Raw genomic sequence first — 26168 nt, 5'->3', positions numbered from 1 at the left:
ACATACTATTGGAGAGGGGCTGCCCTTTGCCTTCAGGCAGGAGAGTAGATGAATTTGGCTTTTTAGGTGTTGTTGCTTATAAACGTCACGTTTTTCTATCTTATATTTTTGTAAGTTACATCTTATTGCTGGAGCATTTCACATTAAAATAGAAATGTTAAACAAATTTTAGTAGATTTTAAAATTGAGGACTGCATCTCAAAGTAATAATAATAATTATTGTTATTTAGGAGACATCTGAAGGCAGCACTGTACAGGGAAGTTTTTAATGTATGGAGCTTTTAAAATTTGTTGGAATCTGCCCAGAGTGGCTAGGGCAACCCAATCAGATGGGCAGCATATGAATTATTATTATTATTGTTGTTGTTGTTGTTGTTATTGTTATTATTATTAAATCTGCAGTATAATTTCCTGATCTACATGCTAGTCCAGGAAATGTGGGCAATACCAGTTGGCTGCAATGAGTTTTATTTGCATCTCTGTGTGTGTGTGTGTGTGTGTGTGTGTGTGTGTGGTGTTGGGGCTAGTTAGCCACATCGATTCATATGTTGTTCTGAAGACACAACTAGCAACATTTGTCAGGCCATTGTGGGTTGTGATTCAAGGACCTGTCACCCGCTTGGGAATAAGAAAGACACATAGACACAGTATATTCGGTTAATGGGCTAAAAAAGGCCACAACTTTATTGGTTACAGCATGTGAGAGGTATTGGCTTAGGCATTGGATAAAACAACAGAGCGTGACTCCACCCTCTAAGGGAGGGGTGAGTCTAACAAGGGTTAACCACCAGTGGGAGGAGCCAGTTGATGCAAATACAGCTGAAAGCTCCCCCTGATGTCACCGGGGGTTGTGCCATGGCCCTAGCCACCAGCAAGGGCGTCGGACAGGATCCACGACCGCCGGATTCCGTTACTGGAATACCCATAAAGTGGAGGGGTAGGCGATGGCCACACCCTGCCCTCCAATACACAAACATATTCCAATGCCTAACTGCCACTCGAGCCAAAAGAAGCTCGCCAGCAGCGGAATGAAGAGGAAGTGCTGCCGCGACCACGTTTGAGTGGCAAAACCCCGCCCCCAAACCTCCACCTGGTTGGTTGGCTACCTGGGGGCGTGGTGCGGCAGCCAGGCCAGCTGGGCAGGGGGCTGGAACGCCCCCTGCCAACGCGGGAAGTGGCTCCTGCTCACAACTCCTCCCCTCTGTAAGGAGGAGAGGCTAAACTAAAAGCAGGGCTAGATCCACCCCCATTTGGCTTAGAGCACCAGGTTAATTCCTGTTCCCCAGCAAGGATGGGGGCGGGGGCAGGACAGGCACCGGCAGTGGGCCCTAGGATGTCTTTGGGGCCTGACAGCAGCCCAAGGATGCCAGTTGCTGCCCCTGCTCCTAACCTAGGAATGTCTTGTTCCAGCTGCCAAACTTGCTGTAGAAACTAGTGAAAGTACCTATTTCTGCAATGTAAAGCCCAGTGTTATGTTAATTTCCTTCTACTTGTGAGGGAGGGGGAAGACTTCACACTATAATTGAGTTTGCAGTATGAAGCCATTATTGATTATGCTTTGAGTCAGGAAATATTAAGTGTATACAGATGAAAAAAGTAGATGTGAGTTTTCCATGTAACTCAATAGGAAGTTGGGAGAAAAGAGCTAATTCCCTTTCTGGAATAAAATCTGAGTATAATTGTAATCTAGCAATCATTTAAAAGAGACATTTGGGGGGAGGATACTACCAGTTATTTTAAAGAATAAAACAGCACAGCAACTTTTTAAACTTGATTTGCAGCCAGATGATTAACCGTTTAAACAATCTTTATCTATGATCTCCTTGGAGTGGGGGACTTGACTTTGCAAGTTTTTATTTTTTTCTGTATGGATGTGCACACCATTAAAATGAAAATTTCTTGGTTCACACTGAAAACCTGTTCTTAAATGTCCCCAAGGATGGAAGAAATCAATGGCCATAGAAATCAATTGAGAAATCCAAGATTTTAATGTAGATGGAATTAGGCAGCAGCTGTGTCCGTCACTACCACCCAAAATCTAAAGTGGGGAAAGAAACAATATAGCCCAATGAGTACTGAGCATGCTCAGTGAACATGGAATGCTAATTGACTCTGTGTGCATCTGTGTGTGGCATTGAGTGGATTAAACAGACACACTCCACAGAACAACATTTTGGTCCAGGACTCCACTTTATAATATCAGTAGTGGATGGTGAAGCAAGGCAGCACCACTCATCTCACCTCCTGTCAGTTGTATCACTGCTACTTATTGGGAGCTGGAGAGGAAAGGAGTGAGGTTGCTGTGGTGCAAGCACATCAGCAAGAACACTGGATTGGCTCTGTCCATGTTTCTGCCCTGCCCTGCCCTGCCCTCACTGCCATCTACTTCCCAATAATCAGCAGCAACTAGATCCCCCGGAGATCAGGGGATCAGTGCTGACCCACCCCACCTCTGTTGTATAATATATATCTCCAGAACTTAATACATTTCCAAATTCTTCCAGATTGTATTTTGTGATACAGGCTTCCATACATAGATTTAAAATATTAAGAAAATGACTGAGAATTTTCCTATATTTGTTTCAGTTCTTGTTAGATCTCTGTATATTTCTGGATATATACTTCTGGTAAGAAAAGGAGAGGGTGGTAAGAAAGACAAGAGGAGGAAGAACTATGGGAGGAGTAGGTACAATCATGTCATGTTTAAGGGCAACATGTCATTTTGGCAAAAAACAAACCAATATTTCGAAAATGCAGTAAAAATTCAAGTGAATATTTGGTACTTGCTCTGATGAACTTGCATTATTAATATTAAATAATAAAAAGGATGGGGGAATCATCAAAATGTACAGGGAATGTCAGACCCCCATCCACACATGGGAGAAATTAAAGGAAAAGAATGTAACAACATTTGAGCATGAATATACAGTATGTGTGAGTGTATGTCACATCAAGCTATACCATAAACACTTCCAAACCCTGAACCAGGGGACTGCCAGGAAAAACAGAATATCTCAAAGGGATCACTCTACACTATGCCACACAATCCATCTCTCACTGACTTTGATGGAAAGCCTCCTATCGATTTCCTTGAACTGGCCAAGCCCAAGGGAAAACAAGCTATGCCTATCTCAGTAAGGCTACAATATTCAGGTTGGTGAGCTTTTTAAGAATGACATACACAGGAGACTGGTCATAATATGCCATATACACGAGTCCGCAAATCAAGCTCCCAAATAGGTTGTGAGAGAGTGAGCTGGTTTGTTTATTTTTAAACACACACAATTCTCTGATCAGACCAATTTGGCTGAAAATTGTGTCATAGAACATTACCTTCAGAAAAGATTCACTCGAAAGAAAAGTTTTAACAGACTCAGGAAATACTAACCACTTTAAACATTTGTTAGAGTGGTGGGATGTACACATGAAGTGGTGTGGGGACTCAAGACGCAAAGTAAATATTGTGGCAAAGCAAATATGTCACTATCAGCTGAGGTGTTTTTTGTTTTGTTTTGAATTTTTAAGTTTTGATTTATATAAGCAACCATACAATCCCACTTAGCAAGGGAGGATGGGGACCGCATATAAATTTTCTCATTCAAAACAAAATCAAAATGGAGAGACATAATGATAAATGAAACAATCATACATACTTAGGAAAGCCATATTTCATGCATTGGTAAAGCCATGGAGCCCTTGAGGCTATTTGAAATGAGGCCCCACCATGCAGCTTGGAAATGTTCCGGAATTTCCAGTCTCTTGGAAATATACAAATTATGCACAATTTTTTTCACAGTCGCAATGTTCCATATGTTTTTATACCATAAGGAAATCTTTAATCCTTGCAGTGTCTTCCATTTTTGTACAACCTTCTGGCTTCTGCCAACAACCATGTGATGAATTATCTTTTGAATGCCCATGTTGAGTCTGCTTGTCCCATAGACTTAAAGTGGAAAATGCGGAGTCATTTGAACAGGACATCTTACAAACAGCAGAGATTTCTTGGCACACCTCAGACCAAAATTACGGTACAAGTGGACACTCCCACTAAAAATGTAGCAGGGCTCACATCCACACTGACAATGTGATGTATTCTGTGAAGTTATATATGAAAGCTGAATCAGTATGTGATGCCATTTATGGGAGATGTTAGTGTGGTTGGTGCGGTGCAAAAGCCCTGGCAGAGCCAGTCTCTCCTCCTCTTCTAGCAACAGCGACATGACTGAATAACTGGAGGTTCCTCACCATGCCATCTGCTTGGAGTACAATTCTCAAAGACAAAACTGCAAGTATAAACTCCTTTTCCCTCCCCTGTGCTGCATTCCCAATGTGGAGCGTACATCACTATTGTGTGCCTAAATTACCTCATGGAAATTCTCCACTCTTATTTGTGGGCAAAAAAGAAGAAGAAAGAAAGAGGCAACTGTTTCACTAAATGCCTCCAGGTGAAGGAGACCATTAGCTGTGGTAGTAGTGCTGCTGCTTCTTTTTTCATTTTTTCTGCAACAGCAGCAACTGTGTTGACAGGCTGACCACCATTTTGCATCCTCCAAACTGCCATTAACCAAGTGTGCTTCTGGGGCCCTGTGCATGGGAAATGGTGGCTGCTGAGAAATTTCAGCTCAGCTCTGGTTTGACTCTAAGATCGTGACACTCTGGAATAAAATATGTCATGTTAATTACAAAGGGGGAACATTTAGGTTTATTTTCCTTTCCCCTAGATTTGAGCCTAATTTACAAGCAGTATTTTTCCTTGGCACGGAAGTCCCATCAGAGTACAAATCGGCTAATGGTTATTTTCCTCAGCTTGTATCCAATCAGCACCTCTTACATCAGCTATGCTGCATTAATGAAATGTCTGTAAATATTTACAGTGACTAGTTAGCTGCAGACTCCTAGTAGCAATTATGCGGATGTTCTCACATAAACAGGATGGGCCATCTCATTTATGAAAAAATGCACAATAGGAACAGAAAGACAAATAAGAATCTAAATCGATTAATCCTAGAAGAGTCACTTGATATAAATTATGGCTCTTTCCCAATCAATAAAGGCCTAATGGAGTTATTGCCCTGTTGTAGACCTTTGGCAACAATGGAAATAAACCCATACCCCAAAATGGGATGTTCTGAACAGTGCTTTCCCCCCTTAAAATAATGTTTAGGGGTACTCTCATTTTGACTCAAGAAAATCACCATTTTATAGTTCATTTCGGGGAAAATAAATACAGTAAATGGACAAAGGTACAAAGATTCACAAAATGTTTAGGGGTATGCATCTCCCCTGGTTCTGAACATTTCCTGAGTGAGTGCTATCTTCAGGAACAACAGAATCCCAACCAAGACCCCTTTAAACACACACACACACACACACACACACACACTATATATATATATATTTAGTGGCATAAGCTTTCATATCTACTCTGAAGATACACAAATCTATTAAGTGGGTTCTGCCCCAAGATAGCTTATGGCTAGTAACACCTGCCATGTTGGCACAGGTGGCACAGGTGTTGCTGTCTTTGCTCCTAGCACTGCAGCACTGCCAGTTACCAAGAGAGAGGGGCAGGGCAACAGCATGAGAAGCATCAGACTCCATTGCTGCCTCCTCATCATTCTGAGCAACCTGATGCCCTCCCCCTCTTGGTAACTGGCAGTGGCTCACAGAGCTGGGAAGCTAGGAGAGCAACACATCTTCACCCATGCTGCTCCACCGGCTGCCTCTGTTTATCTGGTAGTCTTTAAGGGGTCACAAGACTTGTCACTTTTTGCTACAACAAGCCAACACAACTCCCTTGCTGTAATTTATCTGCAACAACAACTTTTCAAATTATACTTAAACCCGCTTTACATATTTGCACATTTTCTTTGGCTCTGAGGAACTCAGCCACCCTAATATTTAACATTTCTTCAAAACATTAAGCTCAGTGCAAACACATTTTATTGTGAGAAATGCGAATCAGAATTTATTAGCATTTACTTGCTCAATGGAGTAGTGCAGCCTGCACCATATGTGAGCAAGCCAACCATTATTGTCCCAGGGGACATGTCATTTATCCACTTTGCGGCATGGAACATTTCACTGAAATGTGTTTCGTTCTCTAGAGAATTACAAAGTAGGAAATACAATCTCTTTTTGTTGGATTAATTATCAGAGAGCCACCTCAGCAACATCCCCCCTCCTCCCTCTCTCAGATGAACTATATCTTAGTTTTGATATATTCTTATGGTTCAGTCATTTCTGTTCTTGGGGGGGGGGGAATGCCTGAGATTTTAGAAAAACAAAGCATTTTCTAAACCAATACATACTATGGCATAGAAATGAATAAAGGTTCATTTGAAATGGAATCTGAACTTGCTTTATATTGCTTTTCCACTATATTTAAGATCAGTACTATCTCTGAAAATGCTGAAATCTTTGTGATGAATGGAAAAGTCATATTCTAGTAAGAGGCATGGGTGGTGGTGAGAAGGGTAGCTCAGGAGACCTACATATATGGGCAAATTTACCTCCGTAATGCCACTGAACTTTCCTTTCCCATTCATTTATTTAATTGACCTGCTAGAGGAATGAAATACAATGAACATATAAACTGTTCTTATATTTTGGGGAAGGAAAACACTCAGGGCACCTGCCAGTTCATCTGATCAAGTAATGAGAGCTGTGCAAAATCCCTCCTGTCTCTTCTACAGTTTCAGTGGTTTTCGATAAAGGTTGTGCTGGGGGCTGGGCAGACAGATAATGCCTTAACCAAGCAATATTATACACACTTCCCAAGTGGTTAGTCTACTGAATTTGATGGGGCTTAGGTGTATACATGTCATGTATCAATGTGCAGTGTAAGACATTGAAGGCAGTGCTAGATCTTATGATGGAAACGGAATTCCTCATTTTTCCTTCATAACTTTAATGTGAGGCTAGAGAGGAGAACTTGCAGGAGGGAACTAATGGGCCAGAAGTGATGGCTGAGCAATTCCTCACCTGCCAGTTCTCCCAAATGCAGACGACCGACCCAGCAATTTGATTCCACACACACACATATACCAGCCTGGCTTTGAAATCTGAAGTGACTTAAGAGCCATTGGCAGGTGAAAATTGGTAGGAGTGGGACCCACCAGCTGTCCTTTGCAAGTGTCCCATCACCAAATCCCTCTTATGTTGTCAAATACAGGGCTTGGAACCATGCAGTTGCCAATACCATAATGCCTTCTCAGGCAGTAGATTCTGAGGGCAGCATATGGATAGTTCTTTAATTAATTTACATTGTAATTTTAATTCCAGGGGGAGACAGGGGTGCTTACAGGATGCTCTTCCTCAGATGTCAAAATAATTTAACTGGTCTTGGATACTCTGCACCAACCTCTGGGAGCAGTGGCACTGTTTCCTGCTCTGCTGCAGACAAGAAAATATTCTGGGCCAGCCGTATGTCTAATCCAGGGATCAGGAACCTGTGATCCTCCATCTCAGCTACAACTTCCATCATTCCTGACCATTGGCCATGCTGGCTGGGGCTGATGGGAGCTGGAGCTCCACAACATCTAAAGGATTGATCACAGGTTCCTCCCTGCTCAGCGATCTAGTTCTTCCCTAAACCACCTAGCCTGGGAAGCAAGAAGTTTTCTCTTTTGTTTTTACATTAAGAATACCTAAATTTATTTACATGGCTAATCTAAACTCTTTCAAATAGTTTAACAGATTCCTTAAGAGAGACAACTGATAACAGAAGCTTATCCTTAGATTTATAGAGAACAAATGCCAACATTTTGAACTATACACTCTCCATATTTCTGAATATGTTTTCATTCTACAAATGGAGTGGTAGGAAGGATATGTGATTTGGACGTAGGAAGATGTCTGACAAAATAATGTGAGCAAATTAAGACAGATGAGAAGTGTTGGGCTTCTTCCTCTCTACTCGAAAGCTAACATATGCCAATATTTACATCATTACACATGGCATTCATTTCCTACTTGTAACTAATTGGGAACTGGAATGATTTTCTTTCCATTTTTTAAAAAATGCTCCGACATTGTCTTGTTACGTGAGAAATTAAGCTATAAATCTATTGTTACCTTATTACTACAATTGTCAATGGCTGAAGTAGTAAAAAGAACAAAACAACAGCCCCAGTTTGTGAGAACTACAAAACAAGGGGAGGAAAAACTGAAAACTACCAAAACCAAATGTGTATGGAAAAAGGACACTGCAGTTTCCGTCAAAATAATGTTTTTCATGCATTATCTTTAACTGTGAAACTCTTATGTGAGGCTCAATGCAGACTCTACGGAACTTCCCTTGCTATTTATTGGATGTGGCAGGGTGATGGCGGCACACCTTCCTGATTCCCAGATGAAGCAGGGAAATTCTTCTGGAACTTATAGGTCATTACCAAAGCTTGTGGAAACATGCACAAAAAGCATATTTAAGGTGAGTTAAAAAGCTGATTGAAAAGAATACAATATACTTTTAAATTGTAGGTACTTTGTACACACCCCACTGAACTGTGGAATAAGCCTTGGGATACCAACCAGTATATTTTTGGAATCATGAAGCAGGGGTGGCTAAGCTTTGGCCCTCCAGATGTTGCTGGACTTCAGCTCCCATCATTCCCCACCACTAGTCCTGTTGCCTCGGGCTGATGGGAACTGGAGACTAACATCTGAAGGACCACAGGTTAGAAAAGATCATTTCCAGGGCATTTTTTTCAGCTGGAACTCGCCAGAACCCAGTTTTAGCATATCTCAGGTGGGCACCATTGCCATAATAAGACAACAAAGGAGGTGTTCATGGTGAGTTCTAGTACCTCTTTTTCTAGAAAAATAGCATAAAAAGGTAAAGGTACCCCTGACCGTTAGGTCCAGTCATGGACGACTCTGGGGTTGCACGCTCATCTCACTCTATTGGCCGAGGGAGCCGGCGTTTGTCCACAGACAGCTTTCTGGGTCATGTGGCCAGCATGACTAAGCAGCTTCTGGTGAACCAGAGCAGTGCACGGAAATGCCGTTTACCTTCCTACCAGAGCGGTACCTATTTATCTACTTGCACTTGACATGCTTTCGAACTACTAGGTGGGCAGGAGCTGGCACCAAACAATGGGAGCTCACCCCGTCCCAGGGATTCGAACTGCTGACCTTCCGATCGGCAAGCCCTAGGCTCCGTGGTTTAGACCACAGCGCCACCCGCATGTGTTAACTAAATCAAAATGTTGTGTGACAAAACTTCCCTGACTGACGTCTCAAGAAGTTCCCTTGTACATCAATCTATTGGTTCTTTATATAGCACCTTCTGCTGGAAAACTACAAAACCTGCAATGGATCGAGAGTCCATGAAGGAATCCAGCAGCATCTGTCAGCGACAATACAGGAAACTTCAGAGGACTGGATGAAACCAAGAGACATTGATTACTAAATATAATAAATTTGGGACCCACCAGGAGGCGCCATTATAGCCTTTTCTCACACTGCTGAAAGCTTAGCAGAAACTCAATATGCTGCTTTTAATCTCTCCCTCTGCTTATACTAGAAGAATCCATGAACCTGACAGCTTCCAAATCTCCTCTGTCTCTGTTTAATATTGCATTTCAATAACTCTCACTTGGCTATTGAGAAGATGAACAAGTTGAGAATGTTAAGCTTTTTACATGCAAAATATTCCAAAGAATATTAACAGGGCTAAACTGAACATTTTCATATTTTTTCTTTTTTCTTTTTTGCCAGCTGAAAACCTGGAAAGAACCTAGAAACTTTGGCTGGGTCAAAATGCCTTACCAAATTTGCTTAAATGATGGGTTTTCCCATCCTATTTAGCATTCTTGTTTAACCATGATTACTGTTTCTTTCTAAACCATGGACTAGATTAACACAAACAATCAGGGAAGAGCTATAGCTCAGTGGTAGAGCATTCACACGGCATGTAGAGGATGCTGCAATGACCCATGCCAGAGGCCAGATTCCTCCGTCGAGGTGCCCAGAGGAACCTGTGCCACCCAGAGAAAGGAAGGAGTGGCTCGGGGAGTGGGCAAGCAGTTTCCTAGCCACTCTGAGCCAGAGTGGAGAGGCACATTTTCTGTAACCCCCCGCCCAGGCCTGTGTCCTTGGCAGGGGGCAACCTGACCAACCCTGGGTACGCCTCTGGCGATGCTACAATGTGAAAAAGCTAGTCAAATCTGACCACTTGATTACATCAGCGAGGGCAAGTGGTTTCCATTAATTGCAATGGGCCTACTCTGAGTAAAAGTTGAATGCCACCCATTGTGAAGGCAAATGGCAGCCATTTAAAGAAACACCTATGGACACAAATCATTTCAACTCAGCCTTATGCATAGCAATAATACAGAATATTAATCCTGTTAAGTACCGTCGTTCCCTCTAATAATAAACTTGGGTGGTTGAGTGTCCAGGTGTTTGGAACTAAAATGGGATCACCTAGAAATAAGGTATTAGTTTCTGTATACTTTGAGGACTCTCATGGATATGCAGAAGCAGGTAAGTCTGTAAATTAAATGCAAATTTAAAATATGGACAGTTCCATCCACCAAAACCCAGCCTTGAACAAATCCTTCTGCATCTGGCTAAATGTGGGCATAAACTGGATCACATCTCTTAGCCCCTCACAGTCCTCTATGGATGGGCCTGTGTGCTCCATGAATGTGTGATGATTCATACTGATTATCCCAATATTTAGCCACCTAGACAAGGTTGTCACAGGGAAACTGGAGCTAATTTTCATATTATATATGAAAAAATAATATTGCAATGGAATTGCAGCCAAATAGCATTAGCCTTTAGAATTAGGGTACCCGCCACTAAAGGGTATTTAAGTTTCCCTGCAAACTGTGCATTTTTACCTCTTGTTTTCACATTCCCTTTCCCGTTACCATTTTTTTAAAAAAATGTTTCCGTATTGATACCATCAATGGCCTGGCCTCTTTCTAAGAATTATGCACAATCCTGGCTGTTTCTAGAAAATAACCTCTTCTTAACTAACACTAGCCACATAGTTTACACATGGTGGGAATAAGCTGTAATTTGGATAGATGTTTGGAAACAGGATGCAGTGCTGTTCACTAGGCTGGTTTCCAAATGGCAAATCCATCTCAACTCCGATGCACTTATTTGACAAGTCTGGGTGCAGGTTTGAGGGGTTCTTGGCAAAGTGCCCTCTGGTGGCCTTGTGAGAGCTGGCGAAGGGGCTGAGTGTCCTGAGGAATCATCCTCCAGTAAGCCTGGCTTGCAAGTGGGTCTGGCTGCAAGATCCCTGTCGGGTGCTCTTTCGCTGAGCCCCTGTAGCAAGAGAGCAAGCGAAGTAGCTTCCTTGAGCCAAGCAGCATCTCCACTTGATCCCAAGCCGGGCTCACCTGTCTCCCTCCTTGCTGCATGCTGCTGCCCTGCTTAGCCCAGGCAGAGCAATCTCTGGGTCCAGGAGTCTAACTGGGTAAGAGAGGTTACAGATAGGTAGCCGTGTTGGTCTGCCATAGTCAAAATAAAAAAATTCCTTCCAGTAGCACCTTAAAGACCAACTAAGTTAGTTCTTGGTATGAGCTTTCGTGTGCATGCACACTTGGTATCTGAAGAAGTGTGCATGCACACGAAAGCTCATACCAAGAACTAACTTAGTTGGTCTTTAAGGTGCTACTGGAAGGAATTTTTTTATTTCGGGTAAGAGAGGAACTCTTAACATGGAAAAGGTAGGAATTCTTTGAATGTTTTTCTAATACAGTTGGTTTACTTGCAACATTTTCTTCAAAATGAAGTGCTTACATGTTTAGTGAAAAAACTAACATTGTAGCAAAAGGAGCGCATGATGACGTTAACAACTGTGTAAAAACCTGTCATTGGAAAAAAAGAAAAGAAAAGAGGAACAAATTGTGGTATTGTGGTGCAGGAAGCAAACAGCAATGGAATGGAAACATCCCTTTCTTTAGCTAATATGTGTTGGAACAGAAACTGGCAACCTGTGACTCCTGAGTAGGAATCAGTGCCGGATTTATGTGTAGGCTAAGTAGGCTGAAGCCTAGGGCCTCAAAATCTAGGGGGCCTCACCAGCCTGCCCGCTCCCCAGTGGACAGTCTCCCCTCTCCCAAAATTGCAAACCCAAGACTTCATGTGAGGGCAGGACAACTTGGGCCTCAAAATCTAGGGGGCCTCACCAGCCTGCCCGCTCCCCAGTGGACAGTCTCCCCTCTCCCAAAATTGCAAATCCAAGACTTCATGCGAGGGCAGGGCAACTCAGGCCCAGCAACTATGAGACTCAAGGCTAGTCAGTGGGGCCCAATTTGAAGCAGTGGGGCGCAACTTGGAGGTTTTTTTTGGTAGGGCCCCAGCTCACAGCCAAAGTCTGCAAAATCTTATAAATATAAATAAAATCCATCTAGATTGCGCTGCTGCAGAGGCCCCCTTAGGAGCGGTCTGCGGGGCCCAATTTGGCCCAATTGCTCCAATTGCCTTAAGGTCAGTCCTGATGAGACTGTGCAGGGGTTGGACTGACAAGCCCTGCACCTTCTAGGTCCCTGGTGTCACTATTCAGAGTACAGACTCAAGGACTTGTTATGGAAATAAGCTGGGGGCACTTATTGGAAATCAGTTTTGTCACCTCCCCCCCCAAACCTTGAGACAATGAGCCCAGCCACCTTTTATTTGCAGTGGCATAAGCACTACACTACAGCATGGCCATAGACCTGTATGTTCAACTGCTGGAATATACACCCAATATGTAGCAATGGAGATTTATGTTACTGCTTTATGAATGAACACTGTGTTTTATGAATGGAATCTGTATTTTGTGAATTACCTAAGAGCCACCAATAGGGAGCTCTAGAATCTGACAGCTAACCAATTGGGTACTACCAAACAGCAACCCCTATTGCTGAAAGCAGGGAACCAGCAGGGAACGCTTCAGCTCAGCCTTTGCACTGTTGACTGAACACCCCCTGCTGTACAGATAATGGAGAAAGCTCATAAGTTGTATCCCTTCTGGCATCTTGGCCAACTCTGTTACGCTGGTGTAAACCCTGGTGCACCAGAAGCCCAGAATAGCAGCAAATAAAATCCGCACATATGTCAGTGACTGATAAGACTTGTCAACCAGCTCTTCCAAAGTCTTCCTAAATTATAAGGCTCCAAAATACAGGCCAAAAGAGAACAGATCTGGGAAGAGCAAAGCATACAATGGGCACCACCAGTGAAAAGGCCCTGTTCTGTGTAGCTCCTGCCCTGTCATTTGATAGACATTTGTCCACTTACCCTCCTTCTTGACATGGAATGCTCTCTATTGGAGTCTCCAGGTCCAATACAAAGACCATAAGAAGGGAGAGCAGGGACCTTGAAGTTCCCAACAGCTGTTCATCAAGCAAGCAAGCAAGCACACAGGTCATCTTTGTCACAATCAGGATGCCTATGTCCTGGCCAGGCCTGCGCCCAATCTTGTTTTTGCACAATTTTGTTTGTTCTCAGTAACCAAAATTATATTATCAATATATACAAGCAGAAAAGTTGTTTTCCTTCATTTGCAAGGAATCGTACAAAACAAAATGGCACTAATAAAGAAAAGTTCCAGGGTGACAACAGAAAGCAAACTAAAAATGCTTTTGCAGTTCATCAAAACTAACTCAATACACACCACAATTGCCTCATTACGTAAATCATGTTTAGAACACCACAACACACACGTAACTGGTTGTAAAGTAACATAACATTATATGTAATAAAACTGTAATTTAATCGCCATATCAAAAAAATGCAAAGCACAGTTGCTGATGGCAATAACATATCATATTACTATTAACCACCTATATGCATTATTGTCATAAAGTCCAAGAATTATCAAGTCCAAAGATTGTCAAGTCCAACAATTACAACATACATTTCTTGTTGGCAATGCCATTTCATACTGATATCTTCCTTCTGCATCGTCCTATGTCTTAAAAGTGTAACAAATGGAACTACTTAGTAACAACAACGCAGCTGATGATAGACCAGTTCTCAGGATACACCCTTGTTTCACCCACTGGGCTTCTTCTGAAAAATCCCCCAGAAACTTTGTTGCTGAAGAAGCCCAATGGTCTGAGAACTGGCCAGACTCTATTTTGAAAAATAATAATAAAAAATGAACGAATTCCTTTGCCCCACAAATAACCCAGAGATACATTTTAAATAAAAGGGCACATTCTACTCATGTAAAAACATGCTGATTCCCGGACCATCCACAGGCCAAATTTAGAAGGCGATTGGGCCGGATGCGGCCTCTGGGTCTTAGTTTGCCTACTTATGCTCTACATCTTTCTGGGTGCATCTCAATCTACAGTATCTCCCACACTAGTCCCATCTTTGCCTCCACTAACAGTCTTTGAAATAGCTTAGGGCAAAAGGGGGGAAAATGAGGTCTAGGTAATAAAACCTGCAAATCAGTATGGTGCATCTTAAAAAAACCCGGGACTATTTGGTGTTTGCAGTTGTGAAATGAAACCAGCTGTCCCCAGAAAGCCTAGGAGGCTTTTTGGTGTCAGATGATACTCTGTTCCTTTATTTTAAAGTACTCCATATTTCTTGCCCTTTTACAAGATGAGAGATTTACCTTCTGCTTTGGTTCAAAGACGTGTTTTTTTGGTTTTTTTTTTTTAACTTCAATTGGTCCAGTGGGGTGTTGAAAAGTCATCTTATGAAAATCAGGGATGATGTTTGTCTCTGTACTGCTGGCGAAATAATGTATCTGCCTTAAGGCCAGAAAGCTTGGTTTTTAGATTGAAGGCTACTTGAGTATATATATGAGTTTTGGTGGTGGTGGGTTTTTCTTTCTTTTTAAAATCTTCAATATGTTTAGCAGCAACTGAAGATAGCTCCAATCAAGTGAAAACATATGCTTTTTAAAAACAACAGCAACAACCCACAAACTAATTTCTAGAACAGAGTGTATGCGTATCTGAAACCACAGGCACAAACGGCAGGGTGTCATTCACTTAGGACCAGAACTTTATAAAGAGTTAACATGCTTTCCTAGATGCACATATGAAAAATATTATTTTTCCATGTATTCTTGGGGGTGCAGTATCCTCAAGGAAATGCTCAGAGACAGTGCAGATTAGAAATGGCATGGTGCTTCAGTTAGAAAGGGGTGTCTCTCTCTTTTTGCTGGATCTGGAGAAAGATGATTCCAGGCCTACTTTGGATGTGCAGAATTGGTCCTAAAAGACACAGGCCTTACCTGAGGCCCCAGTGCCTGGTATTCCCTCAAGACCCAAAAGAACCAAACTGTTATTAGTGCTACTATTTTTTTTTAATAAAAAAATTATTCATTCAAATTATCTGTTAACATCTTTCAATTCAAATAAATAAATAAATACCAAGGTGGGTTATGGGGCAATATAACAATGAGATATAACAATAAAATCATATCCCTAGGATGGTGAGATGCAAAAAAGGCCAAGCCTATACCTTTTTAGGTTACTACCAATTAGTGAGAAAGTATGTTTTAGCTCCATAAAAGCTGACACATCACCCAGTTGGTAGAAATGTCATGTGGTTCCTTCCCAAAAAATTAAGGCGCAAGGTGAATTTTGAGATGCCGCAGATGAGCCGTACATCCCTTGCTTTGGAAACAAATTCTCAGACTGTGAAGGTGTGTTGAAATGTTGAAACCATTGCTCCCACAGTTAGCATGATTAGGGCTGTCTACACAGAAACATGAATGTATGTGTGGGGGAAGGGCAGGATTGTGCCTGCCAGCCATGCCACCTGACACCAACCCAGGAGGTCTGCAGACATGCAGATGTTTACACTTAAGGCTCCACTAAACTGGCTAACAGATTCAGTGGTACCCTGGTTCTCAAACTTAATCCGTTCTGGAAGTCCATTCCAAAACCAAAACGTTCCAAAATCCAGGCACACTTTCCCATAGAAAGTAATGCACAATAGATTAATCCATTCCAGACTTTTAAAAACAACCCCTAAAACAGCAATTTAACATGGATTTTACTATCTAAAGAGACCATTGATCCATAAAATGAAAGCAATAAACCATGTACTGCAGTCACGCAGTCAATCAGTAGCTGAACTGGGTTCCACACAGTCACAAAAGAAGAGCCGCAAAAACAAAAACGCAAAATAAATAGCAAAAATAGACAGACCTCAGTGTAACACTCAAAACGGAAATGTGACACTCAAAAAGGAAGTGTGGCACTCGAATCAGAAGTGTAACACTCGAAATGGAGCATGTTCGGCTTCTGGAAAAAGTTCACAAACCGGAACACTTACTTCCAAGTTTGCAGTGTTTGAGTTCCAAGTTGTTTGAGTACCAAGGTGTTTGAGAACCAAGGTACCACTGTAGTCCTTTCTCCCACGCATGAAGGATAATCAGCATAAAGACAAAGTTGTTTCATTGCAGATGGTTGTCCTTAAAGCTAAACGGAAAACCAAACAAAAACCCTCCACCTTCGTTTCCAGGGCCTAGCATCAATGGCTCCAACGGTTGATGTAGCACTGGTATCTCCAACACAGTGCCAACAAGGGTAATTGAACCCATTATCACCTCCCTCCACCCTTTTCTCTCTTTTAGAGCGCATTCAGTTTATTTCATTTTCACAACTTTCCCCTCACTGTTAAGTTCTGCATTTTATCTGAGCTTTCAGATGACGGAAAAGCCACTTCTGCAACCATAGTGGAATGTAGTGCACTTTTAGTGCTTATTTTTCCTCAAAAAATAAATACAGTGGTACCTCTAGATGTGAATGGGATCTGTTCCAGAGTCCCGTTCACATCCTGAAGTGAAGGCAACCCGTGTCTGCACATCTGCGAATGCGCGGGTCGCAATTCATCGCTTCCACGCATGAGCGTGACGTCATTTTGAGTGTCTGCGAATGCGTGAGCGGCGAAACCCGGAAGTAACGTGCTCAGTTACTTCCGGGTCACCGCGGAGCACAACCCGAAAAGGCTTAACCTGAAGCGACTTCAACCCAAGGTATGACCGTAAATCTACTTGCAAATGAGTGCTAAACTTGTGCTATATTCCACTATAGTTCCAGAAGTGGCTTTTACATCATTTGAAAGCACAAATATAATGTGGAAATTAACAGTTAGGGAAGCATAATGATAATGGAATAAATGGCCATGTGAATGCAGCCTTAGGAAATGGAGAGGGAAGCAATCGCAGACTTAAACAGCGCATAGAGTTGAGGAAGGAAGTGAAAATGGTCTCAGTTTTCCCCACTTCCTCTCTCAACTCTATGAACTTTTCCAGGCTGAGACTGGAACCAATGCTCCTGTTTTCTGCCCTGAAAAGTACATAGACGTGAGGAAGGAAGTGAGAGAAGGGTGTTTCTCTTTCCTTTGTCCTCTCTGAAATCTTATGAACTTTTCCAGGATGACCTTGGTACCTAAGCAGCTAAGCACGAATGCGCTCGCAAGGTTTCAAATGGGCCCCAAAACATTTGCGACTCCTGGGTAGTGAGAATGTCTCTGCCTTTTATTAGGTATTCAGTTATGAAGAGAATGAGTGAAATATGCACATTTGCAAACACTATGCCAGGAACTTCTTTTGTTTTCTTTTGCTGTTCTCCTACACAAGTAGTGCTCAGAATACTTGAAATACTTTGAAGCCCTAGCATTATTCTTTTATTTCTCCCATGGTAACCGGGTCACAGTTACAGATGTCCATTTGTAGTCACAATCAATTACAAAGACTAGGTTTGGGAAGTGTTGGTTAAATCTCATTGAATGAGAGATAAGCATTTTGAACAAAACCAAGAAAGAGTAATAGAAAGAAAAGCTGAGAGAAGCAAGAAGAAAAAACGTTCTTTGTTCATAAGGCAGTGTGAGTGTGAACAGAAATGGCAAATCTCTTTTTAAAAGGGGAAAACAATCACTACAGCAAATGATCACAAGCTAAGTTCAACCTGCCTGTAGACCTAGACACATGTGAAATATAGAACAGAGCCTCTGAACATGGGCAGAGCACCTTTATCACTGGAGTAACCAAACAACCGTTCATTTACAGTGGACAGAACACCGGGCTCAGAACAATAATGGGATGAAGTTACAAATAAGAAATGAGGTTAATTTTTTTTAAAAAACAAAACCTCTCAGTGCATTTCTGGGGCAATTAACCTGCATTCCCTGAGCCATCCTTTTGTAATCTGAATGCTCCACTTGCATTTATACATATATCAAACCTTAACAACCCCCCCCCAGGTTGTATTGAAATATTGTGCAATCTTGCAAAGGGCCACATGTGGCAACCAACATTACTAGCATAATAGTGTTTATACACTGAGGAATATAGCTGCAGGCAAAGGTCCAGCAGACTGTTGCCCTTCGTGTCCTAAGAAGTTAGATGTTGCAATGTTTGTGCATGTTTATTCAGATCTTAATTAAAAGCTAGTGCTGAGCTAACTTCCAAATGTTGCATGCTTTCTAAATGTTTGCGTAGCCTCCCACCCTCTCAGCCTCTCCCTCAATTAATCCTTTCCTGGTTTCGCTCAAAATATTTCACCCTCATTCATTTACCCAGTGCTTGAGCCCCAAGTGTACCTCAGGTACTGTATGTAGATACTAGTAAATGAAACACCATTTTCCAGGGAAATTGTGGCAGATCCTGGCATCAAGAAAACCACACTTTCCTCCATTCCTGCTTTTGCTTGCTTTTCTCATGATTAAAGGAAGAAACCAAAACACTGATTACAATTTCATGGGAAATGTCATTCTAAAATGATATTGGGGTGGAGGGCTGCCTTATACTATAACCATTTCCCCCTGTGTTGTTGGCTTTCAATGATCTCAGGCAGAAACTTCCCCAGTGCCAAGCCCTGAATGTGATTCTGTTAACTGGAGAGGGCGGCCCCTGAACCCAAAAGTTTTTGCATGCAAAAAACATGCTCAAACACTCAGTTGTGGGACCTAAGGTTTATGAGCTGACACTTTCCCAGTGCCCTTCCTATTAATGTGTGAAGATGCTGCAGTTCATCTATTTAGTGATGAGAAGGAGAAACTCTGTATATGCTCAGAAACAACTTACTCATCAGGTTCCAAGGTTGCACCACGGAGCTGAGAACACAGTGGGCGTTTAGTTTTAATACTCCCCTACAGCCTTGAAAGGTCTAGTTTCCTATTTGTATTGTTTCCAGTGTGTAACTATTTGTGCTTCTCGGGTCCTTTCTTTGCAGCTTAAAAATGTGCTCTGCCTGTGGCCACATGGGAGTTCATGAATGTCCTGGCACAAGACAACAAGAATAAGATTTTGCTTATGAAAGTTGTTTGCGCAATGAGTGGGTGGTCTGTCTATCAGTTTCAAGATTCTACAGAGGATGCTGATCAGTGTGCAGGTTTCATTATGTGCAGGGGGCACAAACAACAATCAGCTTCTTAAATCAGAAGGATGACCAGGATTCATCACACACCCTCTTAGCGTTAAGATCAGAAACTCTGACAGACATGTTTCTTACAGCATTCCCACATTGTGTTTCTTTATTTAAAAAAGGCCAGTCCCCCCCCCCACTCCCTTATTCCACAGTACCTTTTCTATGCATCCAGGCTTATGCTGGCAATTATGAACACATCTTGGTTAGCTGATTGCCTCTTATTTTTTTTAACGTTTTATGTATTTTTATTATAGGTGAAGATATTCTTATAAACTGCTTTGATTTTTTTAAAAAAAATGATATAGCAGTATATAATTCATTTATTTATTTGGTATCTAAATAAGTAAATCCACTAGCCATACCCCAGTAGCTGCATGTTTGGTGTTAGCATGAGAGAATGTCTAATACAAAGATGCACATACTAAATTCCTTCACGAGTGGGAATCCTGGTCGTTCAGGGTTCCTGCTTCCGCAAAGAGCCCAACAAACCTTCATCTGTTCGGACATAGACTCCCTTTCACAGTCGCGCTGAACGGGAGGCAACTCAAGGGCATGGCAGGGTGAGGGGGTCTGATGCCAAGCCCATGGCCAGCAGTTGCGATCCTGTTCTCCCTCACACATTGACTTAATGTGTGGGGTTTCGTCTGAACAGCCCTTCTGTCTGCCTTCATCCCTGTTAACTGCTCATTCATAGGTAGTGGTGGATTTGAGGCCTATTTTGTTGGGTTGCCAAGCGGTTTCTCTGTGTTACTGATTAAGCTCTGTAGCTAGTGGCTGAAATTATACAACACACACACACACACACACACACACACACACACACACACGTCCAGGGATAAGGAACTTGTGTCCCACCTGTTGTTGGACTGTAGTGGTTGTTGCTGACGGGAGTTGTAGTCCAACAACATCTACTGGGCCACTGGTTCTCCATTCCTGCTCTAGTCCCACTACTTTTTTTGAAGACCTGCGGAGTCATGCTTAGGTGACTCTTAAGGTAAAGACTGACATTCATTTTGAATGCTGTGGAATTGCTTTTAGCACAGTCCCCGAAAATGTGCTGGGTTGCCTGCGCTGCCTTTTTGTCCATCCTTTCCTTCAGCTAGCTGCTCATTGGTTGCTCCTCCTATAAACTATGAATCTCCAGAATTCCCTGGGAAAAGGAATTGATTGTTAAGCCACTCTGAGAATTGTAGCTGGGTGAGGGGAATAGGGGTCTCCTAGCGGTTCTTAGGAGCCTTAACCAACTACAGTTGACAGGATTCTTTGGGGGAAGCCACAACTACTTATAGTGGCATAATGCTACTTTCAGCGTGTAGTGCAGACGTGGTCTAATATTGCAAATATTGCACTGTTCTACATGTTTTCTTTCTTCTAAACATGTAAGCCAAACCATCATGTGCTGCTTTTATATTAGAGAAAATGATGCCTCTTTTTATTTCATGTCCTATCCAAGCCGCAGCTTGCAGTCCTTGAGCTTATTTTGTGTGTCCCTCCTCCCTTTACATTTCCACCGAGGCAGCTTTAAATCCCATCATCATTATGTCATTTCTAAATCAAATCAAGTAAGTCGCCGCTGCTGATAAATGAGTCTTCTACCGGCTTGTATGTTTTTCTTCCTTGATTAAATTCTTGATTTGCTTGAGTTTGATGGTTCCAGTTTCAGCAGCTCTCTAGCTTTGACGCACTCCACTGTGGCAAGTTTTCACAAGTCATTGTTACTCACTATCAGCAAATGCTATCATCTACACTTGCAGCAGCCAGGTGGCCCTGAGATTACGTAACCGCTGTTGCTGAGAGGGTAATATCCCAGAAAGTCACACTGTGCATTTAATACTGGGGGCTCAGAATCTACCCACACAGGCCACATTAACTTCTGCTAATGACAGTTAAGAATTAGTCATCGTCTAAGGCCAAGATCTTCTGGGAAGTGGGACTAAAGGAAGAATCCAGTGAGATTTTGCATAACATCCACTCCAAAGTGGAAGAGGGACAGCAGTCTACAATTTAGGTGTGTTGCAAATGTTTGTAAAATTCCTCCTTTGACTTAAGTTTTCAATTTATTAAACATGCTGCAAATGTTGGCTACAGTCCTTTTCCTCTCTTGTCACCTTTGATAAGAGTACAATTTTTCTACCTTGCTTTTTATTTTTTTAGACATGAGGCATGTATTATAAATACAGTTAGATATAAACAGATTCTTTCCCTCCTTCAGTTTGCACAGTTATCGTGTTTATAGTGGGTGGTGGGTTTTTTTATGTTTAACTTTCAAGTACGTACATCTTCGGGGTGGTCCTTTTGAAAGTCTGGATCTACATTTGGTGCCCTCTTCAGTTGCCACTGTTTAATCAATAATCATGTAAAGTGATCTGCAAACAGCTACGGCAAACCACTTGGAAGCAAGCCCATCCCATTGAGTCAATGGAACTAGAGGCCTGATGACCATATGAGCAATTTTGCTGATGCAGTTGCTTACTGAATTGAAGAAGAAGAAGAAGAGTTTGGATTTGATATCCCACTTTATCGCTACCCTAAGGAGTCTCAAAGCAGCTAACAATCTCCTTTTCCCTTCCTCCCCCACAACAAACACTCTGTGAGGTGAGTGGGGCTGAGAGACTTCAGAGAAGTGTGACTAGCCCAAGGTCACCCAGCAGCTGCATGTGGAGGAGCAGGGAATCGAACCTGGTTCACTAGATTACGAGTCCACTGCTCTTAACCACTACACCACACTGGCACATGAATGTCTCAACACTAGTATGGCACTCTTCTTGGATCGCTGCCAAAGTCTTGTCACTGCATACCAGGAAGGCTTGTGCAGCCTGATTACCGTATGCAAGGACACTTGGGCTGCACAGTGAGGGTGTTTCCCCCTTTGCAAAAGCTTCTAATGTAGCCTCCGGGAGCCCCCTGAAGAAGTTCAGCTCTTGGGCATTGGTGGAAGCAGTGCAGCAATGGGGGGCATGATCTCCATCTAGCTGAGTTGCTGAGCATAGTGAGGCAGAGAGGTCATAGAATCATAGAATCATAGAGTTGGAAGAGACCACAAGGGCCATCGAGTCCAACCCCCTGCCAAGCAGGATTGGTGTAGTATAAATGCACTGGCAGGGCACCAGACTGATTCCGATCATGTGTCTGCACTCTTTTCCCCGCACTGTCCTAATAATAATAATAATAATAATAATAATAATAATAATAATAATTTATTTATACTCTGCCCATCTGGCTGGATTTCCCCAGCCACTCTGGGTGGCTTACCACAGAATATAAAAAACACAATAAAATATCAAACATTAAAAACTTCCTTAAACAGGGTTGTCTTCAGATGTCTTCTAAAAGGCAGATAGTTGTTTATTTCATCGACATATGATGGGAGGGCATTCCACAGGGTGGGCGCTTCTCACTTCTCACAGTGAGGGAACTGCCAGAAGGCCCTCGGGGCTGGACCTCAGTGTCCAGGCTGAAGAATGGAATAGGAGTGGAGACACTCCTTCAGTTATAGTGGGCCAAGGCTGTTTAGGGCTTTGAAGGTCAGCACCAACACTTGGAATTGTGCTCGGAAACGTACTGGGAGCCAATGGAGCTCTTTCAGGACCAATGTTATATGGACTCGGCGGCTACTCCCAGTCACAAGTCTGCTATGCCACAGTGATTCAGATGGATAGAGGTCAGGTGATCAGTGCAGGCCCACCATGCACCACTCACTGGGTGACCATGAAGACTTTGTTACAGAAATGAATTGCAATACAAGACCAGTTTTAGTGACTTTCTATAAAACGTTTTGAGACTCTGATTAGGAAGCAAGGAAGGAGGAAAAAATACCACTGCCTGTGAGGTTCATTTGGTAACAATAATTCACTCAATATTTTGAAGACAAAGGGCAGGGGACTTGCCAAACTTCTGCGGCTGACACCTCCTTCCAGTCAGTTCAGTTGTTTCTTGAGCTCATTAATGTTGCCTTAAGATACAATTTTATTCCAGAATGGAATAAATGTTACCTTATGCGTGCAACGAGATAGGTCTCTTTGGAGTTATGCCATTCACAACTAAGAAAGTCACATGCATTTGAATCTGGGCAGACTGACAGCAGTGCCTTTGCACGTTAGATATTCTAGCGATCCATCATCTTTTTTGATCTGAAATACAACAGAGCAGATGTGCAATTGGTTTGGATTAACTGGATCTCCTTTTAGAAAGCGATTGTGCATCTGATAGACAGAGATATACAGACCTCCCATAAATTTCAGCTTTATATGATCTGCAGTTATTTTATTCTTTTAACATTACCTATCTTTATATGATGCTCTTCAGAAACCTATAACCGATGTGCTAGTGAGTATAGTGGCTCACACTCACTTCTCTTGGTCAAAAAGTGTTGGCTCATTTCATTGGATATTTGAATAACCATCCCTCGACTCTTAAAAACTAATTGTGATTTCAGCCTAAGAATGTCTTGAAAGATGGCCTGCTCAGATGATCTCAAGGTGTATCCCATGCAGCTGCATTTTTACACCAGGTTTCCCATCCTGGTACCCTTCAGATGTTGATGGACTACAAATCCCATGAAGAATGACCATGGACTATGCTGATGGTTCTGATGGGATTTGTAATCCAAATCATCTGGAGTGCATCAGTTTGGAGAAGGTTAAAGTGATTCAGAAGTGGGCAAATCCAACTTAAAGGGGTATATTTTAAGGCTAAGGGAGTCACCCTGTTTTTTCTTGTGGTTCTGAAATTCAGTATTCATCTCCTTAGCTAAATCCTCTACTAAGCACAACAAAGTCAGTGGGCCCATTCCTATCTAGGCTAAAAACACATGCACAAAAAACACCCAACTGGTCGGATTCCAAGCCTGGTAATTCTCCAGCTATCCCACATATTGAACATGACTGAGGTTTTTACATAATTGGGAGAGAACAGAAGGGAGAGATATGGAGTAAACTAACAGAAGAGATATGGAGTAAAATGGTGCTTGTTTGTGATAATCTGGAACTGATTATATCAGAGCTTTGTAGGTTTTGGAAAATCATGTCAGAAGACCACCCCTAAAATAATTTAACTTTGTAGTATTTCTTTAATTTTGTGTTTATTTTCAGTGGCAGAGTCAGTGGGGAAACTGGCAGAAAATTAGCATTTTTTAAAGAGGCGCCCTGTGCCAAACTGGTGGTGCCAATGTGGGTAAGAATACTGTAAACAAGTGGGCCTACATTGTAGCTTAAAATACAGCCTGGTTTTGTCTTTTGAGATAAAATTTACATTAAATCACTAGAACTGAAAAATGGCATCCTCCTTATCCCTAAAAGAGCTTGTTTAAAATTTGGATCTTGGTTGATTCTTGCACTTTCATGTAGCTGTGGAAGTAATGGACAGCTTAACCTAGAAGAAAGTAGTCCTCGGGCTAAAATAAGCTTCCCATGCCTTGTTCTATATTACAGTTGCAGCTAGTTCACACAGTCAAACAGCCTTTCTTGAGATGTGTGCAAAGACGCATTGTGTACTATATGATTGCTGCAAGTTTTCTTCTTCTTTCCTGCCTTTTGTTCAGGAAACTCAGTGCCTTGTACTGCCTACCACCCTTTTTCTCCTCACAAAAATCATACAAGTTAGGTTAGGGAGGGATGGGAAAGGGAGAGAGAGCCTTGCCCATGGTCATTCAGTGAGATTCATGGTTGCGTGAGGATTTGACACTGGTCTCAACCGTTTTAGTCTGGCATTCTAGCTACTACACTGAAATTTCTGTGTTTGTAGCAATAGCAAAATTTGTAGCAGAATAATGCCATGCACATTCATTTTATATACTTTTGCATGTTTGGCTCAAAGGTTGTCTTCTCCCTCCCACCAATAATAATAATAATATAAACCCCATAATGGTTGTTTTTCCCTTTTGTGCAATAGATATTCATAGTCGACATACATTATAGACAAAATTATTCTCTGTCTATTCAGTGTATCTCCTTAGAATGATTCTGTTGTTTGAATACATTACATAATTTCTGTCGTTTCACGTACACACAATGAAATTGTCACTTGCAGGTGTTTCATTGTGAATGCTCCATGCATTATTACAGTTGTGTTTTGAAGAATTAATTACTTTCCCGCTCTTTGCCGCCCTGCTTTCGATCTCACAGAAACTCTTTTCTCCTAGAACACAATAATCCCAATAAAATAATCATAAACCAAATACAGAGAGACACTTTTCTGTCTGCTAATAACGATGGAAAATTGTACTGAACATATTACAGTCAAATTGAGAAATCTGTTTTTATTCTTTGCCATTTATTCTCACTGAAGCCATATGTACTTTATAAAAGGTCTGTACCATACTTGTAAAACACCCTCACCCTCACGCACAAACTCCCATTCTCTTGGAATTTCCTGCTGCCTGACCATGAGCATTAATAGTTTCCCACCCTGCTCCTATAGAGATCTAATTGTTCCTAATTTCCTGTCAATAAATGGTACAAGCTGAGGAACTGCACTCCTAATGTCAAAATTTTGGTCATTTGTCTACATTAATGGACATTAATAGATTTTACAAATGTAAAGCCCTTAACATTTGTAGGTTCTGTATGTGTTTTAAGGGTTTATTGTGGAAGGGCAGGTTCCTTATTCATTTATGCAATCCATTCTAGAGCATTCTCTTGTTATTCCATTATAGCAGAGTCAGGGATGCAGAACTGGCAATTCTTGACCCTTTCCTTCGATATTCACTGCTAAGTTGTAATCATTGAATAAGAAACGTTCACATACCAAATATTCAGTGATTCATCCCCTTCCCCGCCCTCAACAAATACTGAAGTAAAGAGTTTATGGTCTTTAAACAGG

The sequence above is a fragment of the Podarcis vaucheri genome (assembly GCF_965113315.1).
Source record: "Podarcis vaucheri genome assembly, chromosome: 6".
NCBI lineage: Eukaryota > Metazoa > Chordata > Lepidosauria > Squamata > Lacertidae > Podarcis > Podarcis vaucheri.
This window is presented reverse-complemented; position numbering follows the sequence as displayed.